The sequence below is a fragment of the Trichechus manatus genome, unplaced genomic scaffold, assembly GCF_000243295.1.
Source record: "Trichechus manatus latirostris isolate Lorelei unplaced genomic scaffold, TriManLat1.0 scaffold00015, whole genome shotgun sequence".
Classification (NCBI taxonomy): domain Eukaryota; kingdom Metazoa; phylum Chordata; class Mammalia; order Sirenia; family Trichechidae; genus Trichechus; species Trichechus manatus.
The window spans coordinates 17,374,326-17,385,335 of NW_004443951.1; the positions used below are offsets into that span (position 1 = coordinate 17,374,326).

Sequence of the window (11,010 nt, forward strand, 5' to 3'; positions counted from 1 at the left end):
AGCTTGGGAGCGTGTGTGTGTGTGTGTGTGTGTGTGTGTGTGTGTGTGTGTGTGTGTGTGTGTGTGTGCGCGCGCGCGCACGCGCGCACACTGTGGATGGACAAACAGACGCAGACAGATGGTCCCCACCCTGCCCTGCGGGCCCCAGGGGTGACTGCGCACCGCCTGTTCCACACATGTGGCTCCCAGCAGCTGCACATTCTGTCAGTGACCAGCTGTGGCAGCAGCTGTGGAGGTGGGGAGTGAGAGATGATGGGCCCCTGGGGAGCGGGAGTGGAGGGCAGGGAAAGGCGGGAAGGGCCTGGGATGAGCAGGGGTCAGGGAGGGGGCAAGGCAAGGTGGCTGGGATTGCTCTCAGGGTGGAACATCTAGCAGGAAAGTGGTGACGGTGATGCCTGAGGCCTGGGCTGGGCCTGTAGACAGGGGCCTCGGCACAGAGAGCCTGGGGGAGCCAGGGCAGGCCCAGCACACCCCGGCTAGGTCTTGGCAGGTAGGTGGACTAACATGAGTGTAAGGAGAAAGATTCTGGGCAGTTGGCTATATGGGTCTGAAGCTCAGAAAAAAATGTCTGTATTAGAGATATCAATTTGGGCATCATCAGCTTATAGGAAGGTATTTAAAACCATGGGAGTAAATGAATCACCTAAAGGGAGAGAACGGTTGGAGACCGAGGCTAAGCTCAGATGCTAACCTTCCTGAGTGCTCACTAAACACCAGGCACTGTTCTACGCATCTTCTGTGCTCCTTTAATCCTCACAACAAGTCTATGGAGTGAGCAGCATTGTTATTGCCCCATTGTACAGACGAGGAAACTAAGGCACAGAGAGGTCACTCTTGTCCTGGCTCCCCTTCTGTCTCACCTGTGTGACCCTGGGGATGTTTCTGTCCCTCTCTGGGTCTCAGTGTCCCCAGCCACAAAGGAAGGGGCAAGTCACTGGTGAGGGAAGGCTGAGAGGCACCCAAATGCCCCAGACCCCCTCCTTTCCCTCTCCCCAACCCTCCCCAGGCCCTGTGCCAGGATAGTCCACGTTGTGACCCCACTGTTTTCCCAGGGCCAAGCACCACCTCCTGCACAGAGAAAGTGGGGGCCTTCTTCAGGTGCCCTTGGCTCCCCATCACTAGTCACTCAGCTAATACTTGCTGACAGCTACCATGTGCCAGATACTGCTAAGCATGGGGGAGTTGACAGTGATCAAACCCAGTACAGCCCTGCCTTTATGGGAATTATAGTCCGGTCCCACAGACAGACATGAATTGTTGAACAATTAATAGCTATGAACTGTTACCCAAGAGTCTCTGTGCCAACCATCCTCTCCCCCAGGTGCCTCCACCATCCACAAGCCAGAGGCTCAGAGCCTGGCCCAACAGAGAGAGGTCTCTGGAACCCTGTTCCAGCTTATAGCCCATATCCAATGCAACTGTTCAAGGCCCAGAGCACTTCAGTTTAATGATCTAAATACCACCTTGAGAGAAGACAATGAGGGGTGGGGAGTGCGAGGCTGACCTAATGTTGGAGTCAGGGGTAGAAGAAGTATCACTGGAACGTAAATTGTTCTCTGAAAGTCTCCTGCTTGCTCTGGGGCAGGGGGACAGTGGACACGGAGCGGGTAGAGGTTTCGTCTCTGCCTTCCTCTCTCCGTCTGAGGCTGACTGCTGCTCCTGGGTTTCCTGAGGTGCACCCCTCTGCCTACTCCTGGCCCCCTCTCCACTGGCAGGCAAGTTCTTCCTCAGTCCACTGGTGCATGGAGTTGCTGTGGTGCCTCTCACGGACCTTCCCCACTGCCTCTCCAAACCCGCCTCTGCACCCTGACCCAGACACCTCCCCATCCAGTGAGCCCGCCCTGGCCTCTCCCTCCCTCAACCTCATGCCAAGGCCTCCGGGACCTCTTTTATTGTTGTTTAAAGGATTTTATTTCCTTTCACCAAGTAGAAAGGCTACAAAACTAGAAATATTACAAAGACCTAATAATCATTAATTTTTCAAAGAAACGAGCACAAGCTTTTCAATTCTGGATAGTGCTCAAGCTGAGTACACAAGAGCCCTAGGACTGGTCAAACTGTTCCACCTCTTGGGAAAGTACAGGGTTTTTGTTTTTTCTTTCAAGAGGCCTCCACTGTTGAGAAACTTGCCGTTACAGAGGACAGACTGAACCAAGCTGTGGAAGGCACTCGCTGTCATCAACCCACTTATTGCCCTGTGGCACACATGGCCCCAAACCAATCCTTTCCCACACCAGGACTCATCCTGTCCATTCAAATTCTAGTTTCTGCAAACCTGAGGTGAAACCACAGAAAGATGAACTCCCACCAGGTAGATGCCCAAGGGTGCAGGAGCCCAGAAGCTGCCCAAGCTGGCATATCAGACAGAGACTGACTTAGAGAAGTCAGATAAACATGGTCGATCTGTCGAGGAAAAAAGCTCAGTCATTATCTATGCTGTGTGACCTCTTGATGGCATGTCTCCCTCGTAGAGCCCCTGGACTGGTGACCAAGCCCTTTTTCCTGTCCCTCTCCTGCCTTGGCCTCTAATGTTCCATCCTTGCCTGATTCTCCTCCTCCCTCTTGGAGTTTCTCTGGCTGTTGTTCCCCAGGGTTCTATTTGAGGTCCTACTTCCTTCTCAGAATGCTCCTTAGAAGCAAGGATGGCGAGACTACGTCTCACATACTCTGGACATGTGATCAGGAGGGACCAGTCCCTGGAGAAGGACATCATGCTTGGTAAAGTAGAGGGTCAGCAAAATAGAGGAAGACCCTCAATGAGATGGACTGACACAGTGGCTGCAACAATGGGCTCAAAGCATAACAACGATTGTGAGGATGGTGCAAGCATAACGATTGTGAGGATGATGCAAGCATAACGATTGTGAGGGTGGTGCAGGACCGGGCAGTGTTTCATTCTGTTGTACATGAGGTCCCTATGAGTTGGAACTGACTTGATGGCACCTAACAACAACTTCCTTCTCTAGCTCCTCGGGACATCTCAATCTACACCATGGCTTTAGCTACCAGCCCTAAAGTCTCTACTCCAGCCCAAAGCTCTCTCTGAGTTCTCCTCTTGGGTGTCCCATTAAAATAAATAAATAAATAAACCGTTGCCGTCAAGTCAATTCTGACTCATAGCGACCTTATAGGACAGAGTAGAACTGCCCCATAGTGTTTCTAAGGAGTGGCTGGTGGACTCGAACTGCTGACCTTTTGGTTAGCAGCCGTAGCTCGCCGTAGCTCTTAACCACTGTACCACCAGGGCTCCCTGGGTGTCCCATGGGTCCCACAAACTTAGCATGACCACACCACGCTTCTCACCTTCTCCCAGACTACTCTCCTCTGTGACCGCCACCCACCCATATCCCAGAGAGGAACCCTGCATCACTCAGATCTGTCCCCCCCTCTAACCCAGTCCTTATTACCTGGCCTATCACAGAAGCCTCTGGATGGGTCCACCCCAACTCTAATGCATGATGCTGTCTAAAGTAACCTTCAAGTTTAAAGGTTATAAGCATGAATTCTTCAAATTCCACCACTTACTAGCTGTGTGTTCTTGGATAAGTTCTTAGCCTTCCTGTGTCAGTTTCCTCATTTGTAAAATGGAGATAATAGTAACTTCTATTTCAGGGTTATTGTGAGGATTAAACGAGTTAATGTGTGTCCAAATACTTACTGCAGTGCCTGGCACATGGAAAGTACAATAAAAGTTTATTTTCATTATCATCAGTATTACCATTTATTTATTTTACAAATAGTGTAAGTACCTACTATGTGCCAGGCACTAAGAGACACAATAATGAGCAGCAAAAATTGTCCTTACCCCTAAGGACCTCACAGCCTAGGCAGGAGCCTTTGCATAAAGGTCCCACGGAGTGAGGGTTTCCTGCTGTTACATCCATGTGCTACTCTCCCCGTATTAAAGCAAAATAAAAGCAAAAGTAAACAAATCCGGGAACCCACATCTGCTTCCAGCTACTGTCCTTCTCACTTCTGTACCACAGTCAAACTTCTCAAAGGAGTTCATTTCACCAGCAAAGTATTTACTGCCCACCTATTACATGCCAGGCACTGTTGTAGGTGCTGGAGAATCAGCAGTGAACATAAGAGACCAATTTCTACCCTCAAGGAGTTTACCTTCTAGAGAGGGACACAGAACAATAATCAAATATATCAAAATATATAATATTAAAAAAAACAACTGTTGCCATTGAGTCTATTCCAACTTATAGCAACCCTATAGGACAGAGTAGAACTGTCCCATAGAGTATTCAAGGCTGTAATCCTTATGGAAGCAGACTGCCACCTCATTTCCCAAGGAGCAGCTAGTGGGTTTGAACTTCTGACCTTTGTGGTTAGCGGCTGAGTGCTTAATCACTGCGCCACCAGGCCTTCTAATATATACAGGTAGTCCCTGACTTATGATGTATTCGAGTTATAACAAACCATACTTACGACTGTCTTATTTTTTGTACATCTACATACAACATCGCAGTGCATAATTTGCTAATGTTATCATTCTCAGATGTTCAGTTGCAGGTGTTCAGTTTTATGATTTACTATTCAAAATACTGCCATATAGCAGGCTATGGCCTGGTTTACAATGAAGTTGGGGCCAGTGTCAGGAGTAACAGAAAGCTGGGCAATGTTCAACTCTAACGACATACGACAATTGAACTGGGCATGCACCCGATAGCTGTTTTGACTCCGACTTCACTGTAGACCCGGCCTAGAGAGTGATCTTATTCAGCATTTCCTACCATAAGAAGCATCGGTTGTTAATTTGAAATGAGGTATTCGACTTACATCAGAACTGACTTACCACGGAGTCGTCAGAATGGAACCCCGTCATAAATCGAGACTACCTGTAATATAATGTCAGTAATATTAAAACGAGGTGGGCACATGGAATGACGGGGGACTGGTGGCTATTTTAGATAAGGTGGTCCGGAGAGACCTCTCTGAGGAGGTGGCATTTGAACCTGAACAGAGTGAGATAGTCTGAGAAGATCTGGGGGAAGGTTCTAGGCAGAGAGAACAACAAATGCAAAGCTCCGAAGGAGGAACAAGCATGGAATACTGGTGGAATGGTAAGAAGGCTCGAGTGGCTGAGTCAGCAAGGCTGAGAGTGGTTGGGGATGAAGTGGGAGGGACAGGCAGAGGCCAGAGCTTAAGGTGACCCTCCATCCCATTCTTCCATGGACTATTCCAGTATAATTATTAGTTATGCCTCCTTTCACTCTCACAGGTGCCCCAGGTTTGGACAATAAATTATATACAGAACCTTGTCCAACTTGCTTGCTTTGGACATGTCATTAGGAAGGATCAATTGCTAGAGGAAGACATTGTGTTTGGTGAAGCAGAGAGCCTATGAGGGCTAGGGAGACCCTTGGTGAGATGGACTGGCACAGTAGCCGCAACGATGCACTCGAACTTTTTGGTGGTTGTGAGGATGACGCAGGACCGGGCAACATTTGGATCTGTTGTACAGAGGGTCAACATGAGTTAGAGTCAACTCACAGCAGCTGTCTGTCTATCTATCTACATATGTGCCATGGTAAAGAGTTGGCATTTTATTCTGAGATGGGAAGCCTTTGGTTTTGAGCAAGGAGTGACATTATCTGATTGACATTTTAAAGAAACATGACCAAGTCCTGGAAACACTCTTTTGTCTCCTCACATGCCATCTTGTTTCTCCCCCACTGTCTTGTTCCTTTGTAGTCTCCTCTGGCAGCTCTTTCTTTTCTACCCAGCCTCTAAATCTTAGAGTTTCTTTAGACGAGTGGTTCTCAACTGGGGGAGACTTCTCCAGCGGACACTGTTTGGAGATATTTTTGATTATCACTAATGGGGAGAGGGAACTTCCTGGGTAGTGCAAATGCTTAGGTGCTTGGCTACTAGCCAAAAGGTTGGTGGTTTGAACCTACCCAGAGGCACCTCAAAATAAAGGCCTGGCTATCTGCTTCCAAAAGGTCACAGCCATGAAAACCCTGTGGAGTGCAGTTCTTCTCTGAAACACATGGGGTCACCAGAAGTTGGAATCAACTCGATGGCAACTGTTTTAACTAGGGGGCGGGGTACTACTCATCTAATAGGTAGAGGCTAGGGAGGATGCTGTTAAACATCCTACAGTGCACAAGACAACCCCCTACAACAAAGAATTACCTGGCCCAAAATGTCCATAGGGCTGGGGTTGAGAAACTCTGCTCTAGACCTGTGTGGTCCAATAGAAATATAATGGGAGCCATGTATGCAGTTCAAAATGTCCTAGTAGCCACATTAAGAAAATTAAAAACAGAACAATTGAAATTAATTTTAATAACACATTTTATTTAATCCAATATGCATATTATTTCAAATGTAATCTATATAAAAATTATCAATATTTTTCAAAATTTGGTGTGTATCTCACAATTACTGCGCATCTCAATTCAGAGCAGCCACATTTCAAGTACTCAATAGTGACTAATGACTACTGTACTGCTGGCATGGCTCTAGGCTCAGTACTAGGTAATATAGCCTAATGGTTAAGAGCTATATAAGATAATGAAGCCTAATGATTTGGCTTTGGAACCAAATTGCTTTGTTGAATTCCAGCCCTTCTATTTACTACCTGTTGACCTTAGGCAGGAGCTCTGGTTGCACAATGGTTAAAGCACTCAGTTGCTCACTGATAGCTCAGTGGTTCGAACCCACCAGCCGCTCCACAGGAGAAAGATGGTTGCAGTCAGCTCCCATAAAGATTTACAGGCTTGGAAACCCTATGGGGCAGTTCTACTCTGTCCTATAGGGTCGCTATGAGTTAGAATCGACTTGATGGCAGTGGGTTTTGGACCTTAGGCAAGTTACTCCACCTCTCTATGACTTCTTTTTTCATTTGCAAAGTGAGAATGATAATATTACTACTACTTCATGGGATTGTCAATGGCTGATCATTCAGAAGTAGATTGCCAGGCCTTTCTTCCAAGGCGCCTCTGGGTGGACTTAAACTGCCAACCTTTTGGTTAGCATCCGAGCAGTTAACCATTTGCACTACCCAGGGCCTCTGGTGTTATAAGTGCTCAACAAATGTTAAATATATAGCTAGGCCCCTCCTCTGTCTCCATCCACACTTTCTCTCTGGGTGATCTTATCTACTTCTATAGCTTTAAATGCCATCTACTACCTTAGAATAAGGAAGACCAGAGAAGAATTGATGGCTTTGAATTATGGTATTGATGAAGAATATTGAAGATACCATGAATTGCCAGAAGAACGAACAAATCTGTCTTGGAAGAAGTACAGCCAGAATGCTCCTTTAGAAGCAAGGATGGCAAGACTTTATCACATGTACTTTGGACACGTGATCAGGAGGGACCGGTCCCTGGAGAAGGACATCATGCCTGGTAAAGCAGAGGGTCAGTGAAAAAGAGGATGACCCTCAACGAGATTGACTGACACAGTGGCTGCAACAATGGGCTCAAACATAGCAATGATTGTGAGGATGGCGCAGGACTGGGCAGTGTTTTGTTCTGTTGTACAGAGGGTCGCTACGAGTTGGAACCAACTCGACAGCACCTAACAACATTACCTTAAAAAAAACCAAACCCACTGGCACTGAGTTGATTCCAATTCACGGTGACCCCATGTGTTACAGAGCAGAACTGCTCCATAGGGTTTTCGTGGCTATAATCTTTACAGAAGCAGATTGCCAGGCCTTCCTTCCACGGTACCACTGAGTGGGTTCGAACCTTCAATCTTTAGGTTAGTAGTTGAGTGCGAACCATTTGCACCACCTAGGGACAGTGGTTAAACAGCTTGGTTGCTAACCAAAAGGTTGGCAGTTCGAATCCACCAGCTGCTCCTTGGAAACCCTATGGGGTAGGTCTACTCTGTCTTACAGGGTCGCTATGAGTCGGGATTGATTCGACAGCAACACTTCTTTTTTTGGTTTAGGGACCTATTTATTACCTAAGGAATTCTAAATTTAATACCAAGCCTAGGCCTATTTCTGAGCTCCTCACCCCCATACCCGCCTTGGGCAACTCAGGGCATCTCACACTGAACATGTCTGCAATGGAGCCCTTGATCTTCCCCTGCAAATCTGCTCCTCTGTTATCTTAGTCAGTTACACAGGGCAAATATTTGAGTGTCATCTTGACTTCTGCCTTTGCAGGGAATGCACAGTGTATGGATTATGCAACTTCTATGTTGGTTATGGTATCCACTCCACTGGTATGTGCCCACAGAAGTTATGTGAGTGCCGAGGGCATTTGGAATAACAGTTCTTAGGTGTGGCTGGGGTGACCACAAGGGTTTCCTGGAGGAAGTACAGGCTGAAGGTACTGACTGCTCATGCCAGTTGCTTATCTGTGTGTGTCTACAGGTCTGTCTGTGTGTATGTGTTTGTGTACTTGACCAAGTGGTTGTATATGTGGACATGTGTGGAAGGGGACACAAGAACATTTCCCTAAAGGACCAAAAGACAGAGAGGTTCTTTCCCACCAAATAATCAGGTCTCCCGGAGTAGATCTTGCCATGGGGGTGAAAGTGCAGTGATTCTCAGATGGCCAAGCCCACTCTCCTGCACAGAAGAGTGGCTTCCTCCCCTGGGCCTGGTTTAGAGGAAAAAGACTTCTGTATTAATTTCCTATGGCTGCTATAACAGATTACCACAAACGTGGTGGCTTAAAAAAAAAAAAAACCAGGAATTTATTCTCTCACAGTTCTGGATACCAGACGTCCAAAATCTATATTACTGGGACCAAACCAGGAGTCCCTAGGTGATGCAAATGGATAATGCACTCAGCTGCTAATGGAAAGGTTGGATGTTTGAGTCCACCCAGAGGCACATCAGAAGAAAGGCCTGGTGATCTACTTCCCAAAAATCAGCTATCAAAAACCCTGTGAAGCACAATTCTACTCTGACACACGAGTTCTCCATGAGTTGGAGTTGACTACCAAGAAAGAAGAGCTAGGAGTGCAATGTGTCCTTTAGACCTGGGATCCCTGTGCTAAGAACCTAGACCCAGGAAACAGACAGAGCTGTAACACCGGCGATAGCAAGAGATGGTGAGAAGCAGCAGCAAAGAAACGGCAGCAGCAGACGCAATAGAATCCCGAGACTGGCAAGAGATGGTACAGTGGGCTTCCTGGCCCACGGAGCAAGAAAGCTGAGCACCTTTGGGCAGAAGGCTTGCTGGCGGAGTGGGGTGCTCCCAGGCACTTGCTGACGGGGCTAGGCTTGCTGACCCATGGAGCGAGAGAGCTGAGCACCTTTGGGTTGAGGCTTTCTGGCAGAGGGGGTTGCCTCTGGGCACTTATCTGCAGAGCTAAAGAGCTTTGTAACACTTGCCCAAGCAGGGCAGAGGCCAGGCCAAGGGGCTGAGAGGTCGAGGGCCAGGGAGAGTCCTGCCTGTGGGCAGGGCATGGCTGAGAAGCTGTCCTGGCTGAGAAGCTATCCTGACTGAAGAACTGTATCCTGAATTGCAACCTGTTACTTCCCTAATAAACCCCATAACTGTAAGTACTGTCTGTGAGTTCTGTGTGGCCGTTGCAGCGAATTATGGAACCCTGCAGAGAAGTACAGAGTGCCATTGGAGGGACAGCTGGTGTCAGAACTGGTAAAAAGGTTGGAGAGTGGAGTACGTCTGACCTCCACCTCATAGGAATCAGCTTTGGGCTGATGGTGATGGTGATTCTCCTTCGGCCTCATGAAGTTAGAGGAGGTCAGACGCCCTTGCTATGCCAGTTTTATGGCATGTAGACGGCAACTGGTTTAACTGCATCCAAATCAAGGCGTCAGCAGAGCCATGCTCCCTCTCAAGCTCTGGGGGAGAATCTGTTCCTTGCTTCTTTCAGCTTCTGGTAGCTGCTGGCATTCCTTGGCTTGTGGCTGCATCACTCCAGTCTCTGCCTCTGTGGTCACATTGACTTCTTTTTTGTCTGTGTCATACCTTCCTCTGTCTCTCTCTTATAAGGACACTTTAGAGTGCATTTAGGGCCCACCCAGATTATCCAGATTATCCAGGATAATCTCCCTATCAAAAGATCCTTAATTTAATTACATCTGAAAGACTCTTTTTCCAAATAAGGTTACATTTACAGCTTCCAGGGATTAGGTCCTGAATTTTTGTGGGGGGCGAGGGGCATTATTCTGCCTGCCACAACTTCTCTGTGTCTGACCCACCACACCAAGCCCTCCCTACCCATGAAATCTGTTTCCCTTCATGATGCTCCCATTCAGCTTCCTTCTGAACCTTGGGGGTTTCTCTGAATAAGGGAGGATGGCAGATCTTTGTCTCTGTGAATCTTCCCTGTGTCCTACTCCCTGGAGGTAGAGCAGCTGGGACCCCCACCAAGTGAGCACTTTGGTCTGTGGTCAGAGGGGAACTCCCAGGAAGAGAGGCCAGAGGGTGGGTAGAGGGGTCTCCCAGGCTCCTTCCCCCACCCCCACCCCCAGGAGCTCTCTCCTGGAGCTCCTGGTCTCCTAGGAGAGCAACACCCCAGGTGAACTGGAAACTGATTCCCAGGGACATCTCCACCATCATCAAGTCAGGCCCGCAAGGACCCTGGCCAGAGCCCAACCTTCTTAGGTAGCGCCAACAACATCAGACGTCCCTTTTGGGGGTGACCGCCGCCTCTCTCATGTTTGAGTTCCCTCTCCCCCGCCCCCATAGACACATAGCACATTCCCCGTATCCTGGACCTCTATGGGAGAAGCTGCTGGGGGATTCTTGCCCTGGATCAGGTCACAGACACCTCCACCAACCTCGCCAAACCCGACGTGTCTGCGGCCCCCAGGAGCCCAGGAGGCAGGAGCAGGCGGGGTCGACCCTTGCAGAAGTTGGGACATCGCGGAGCGGTGACTCCACAAGCTGGCAGCGCCCGGGGTGAATAGGCGGGGACCCCTGGCTTCCCCGCAGGGCCTCCAAGGGCACCTGCCCAAAGCCACCCAGGGCGCGGCGGGAGGAGCGGAGCCGGACTTACCAGCCATCGGTGGGGGCGGTGAGCGCCCGGGGCCTTCCCACGGCTCGGCCGGCGCGTCAC

At 48.8% G+C, this 11,010-nt stretch overlaps 1 non-coding gene across 1 annotated transcript; it reads right to left on the bottom strand.

Annotated features, from left to right (window-relative positions):
- Positions 1 to 2,354: 2,354 nt before the first annotated feature.
- Positions 2,355 to 2,437, bottom strand: LOC111819689 (small nucleolar SNORD12/SNORD106). The gene has a single exon (XR_002823271.1). It is a non-coding gene; the product is annotated as a small nucleolar SNORD12/SNORD106 (small nucleolar RNA).
- Between the last annotated feature and the right edge of the window lie 8,573 nt (positions 2,438 to 11,010).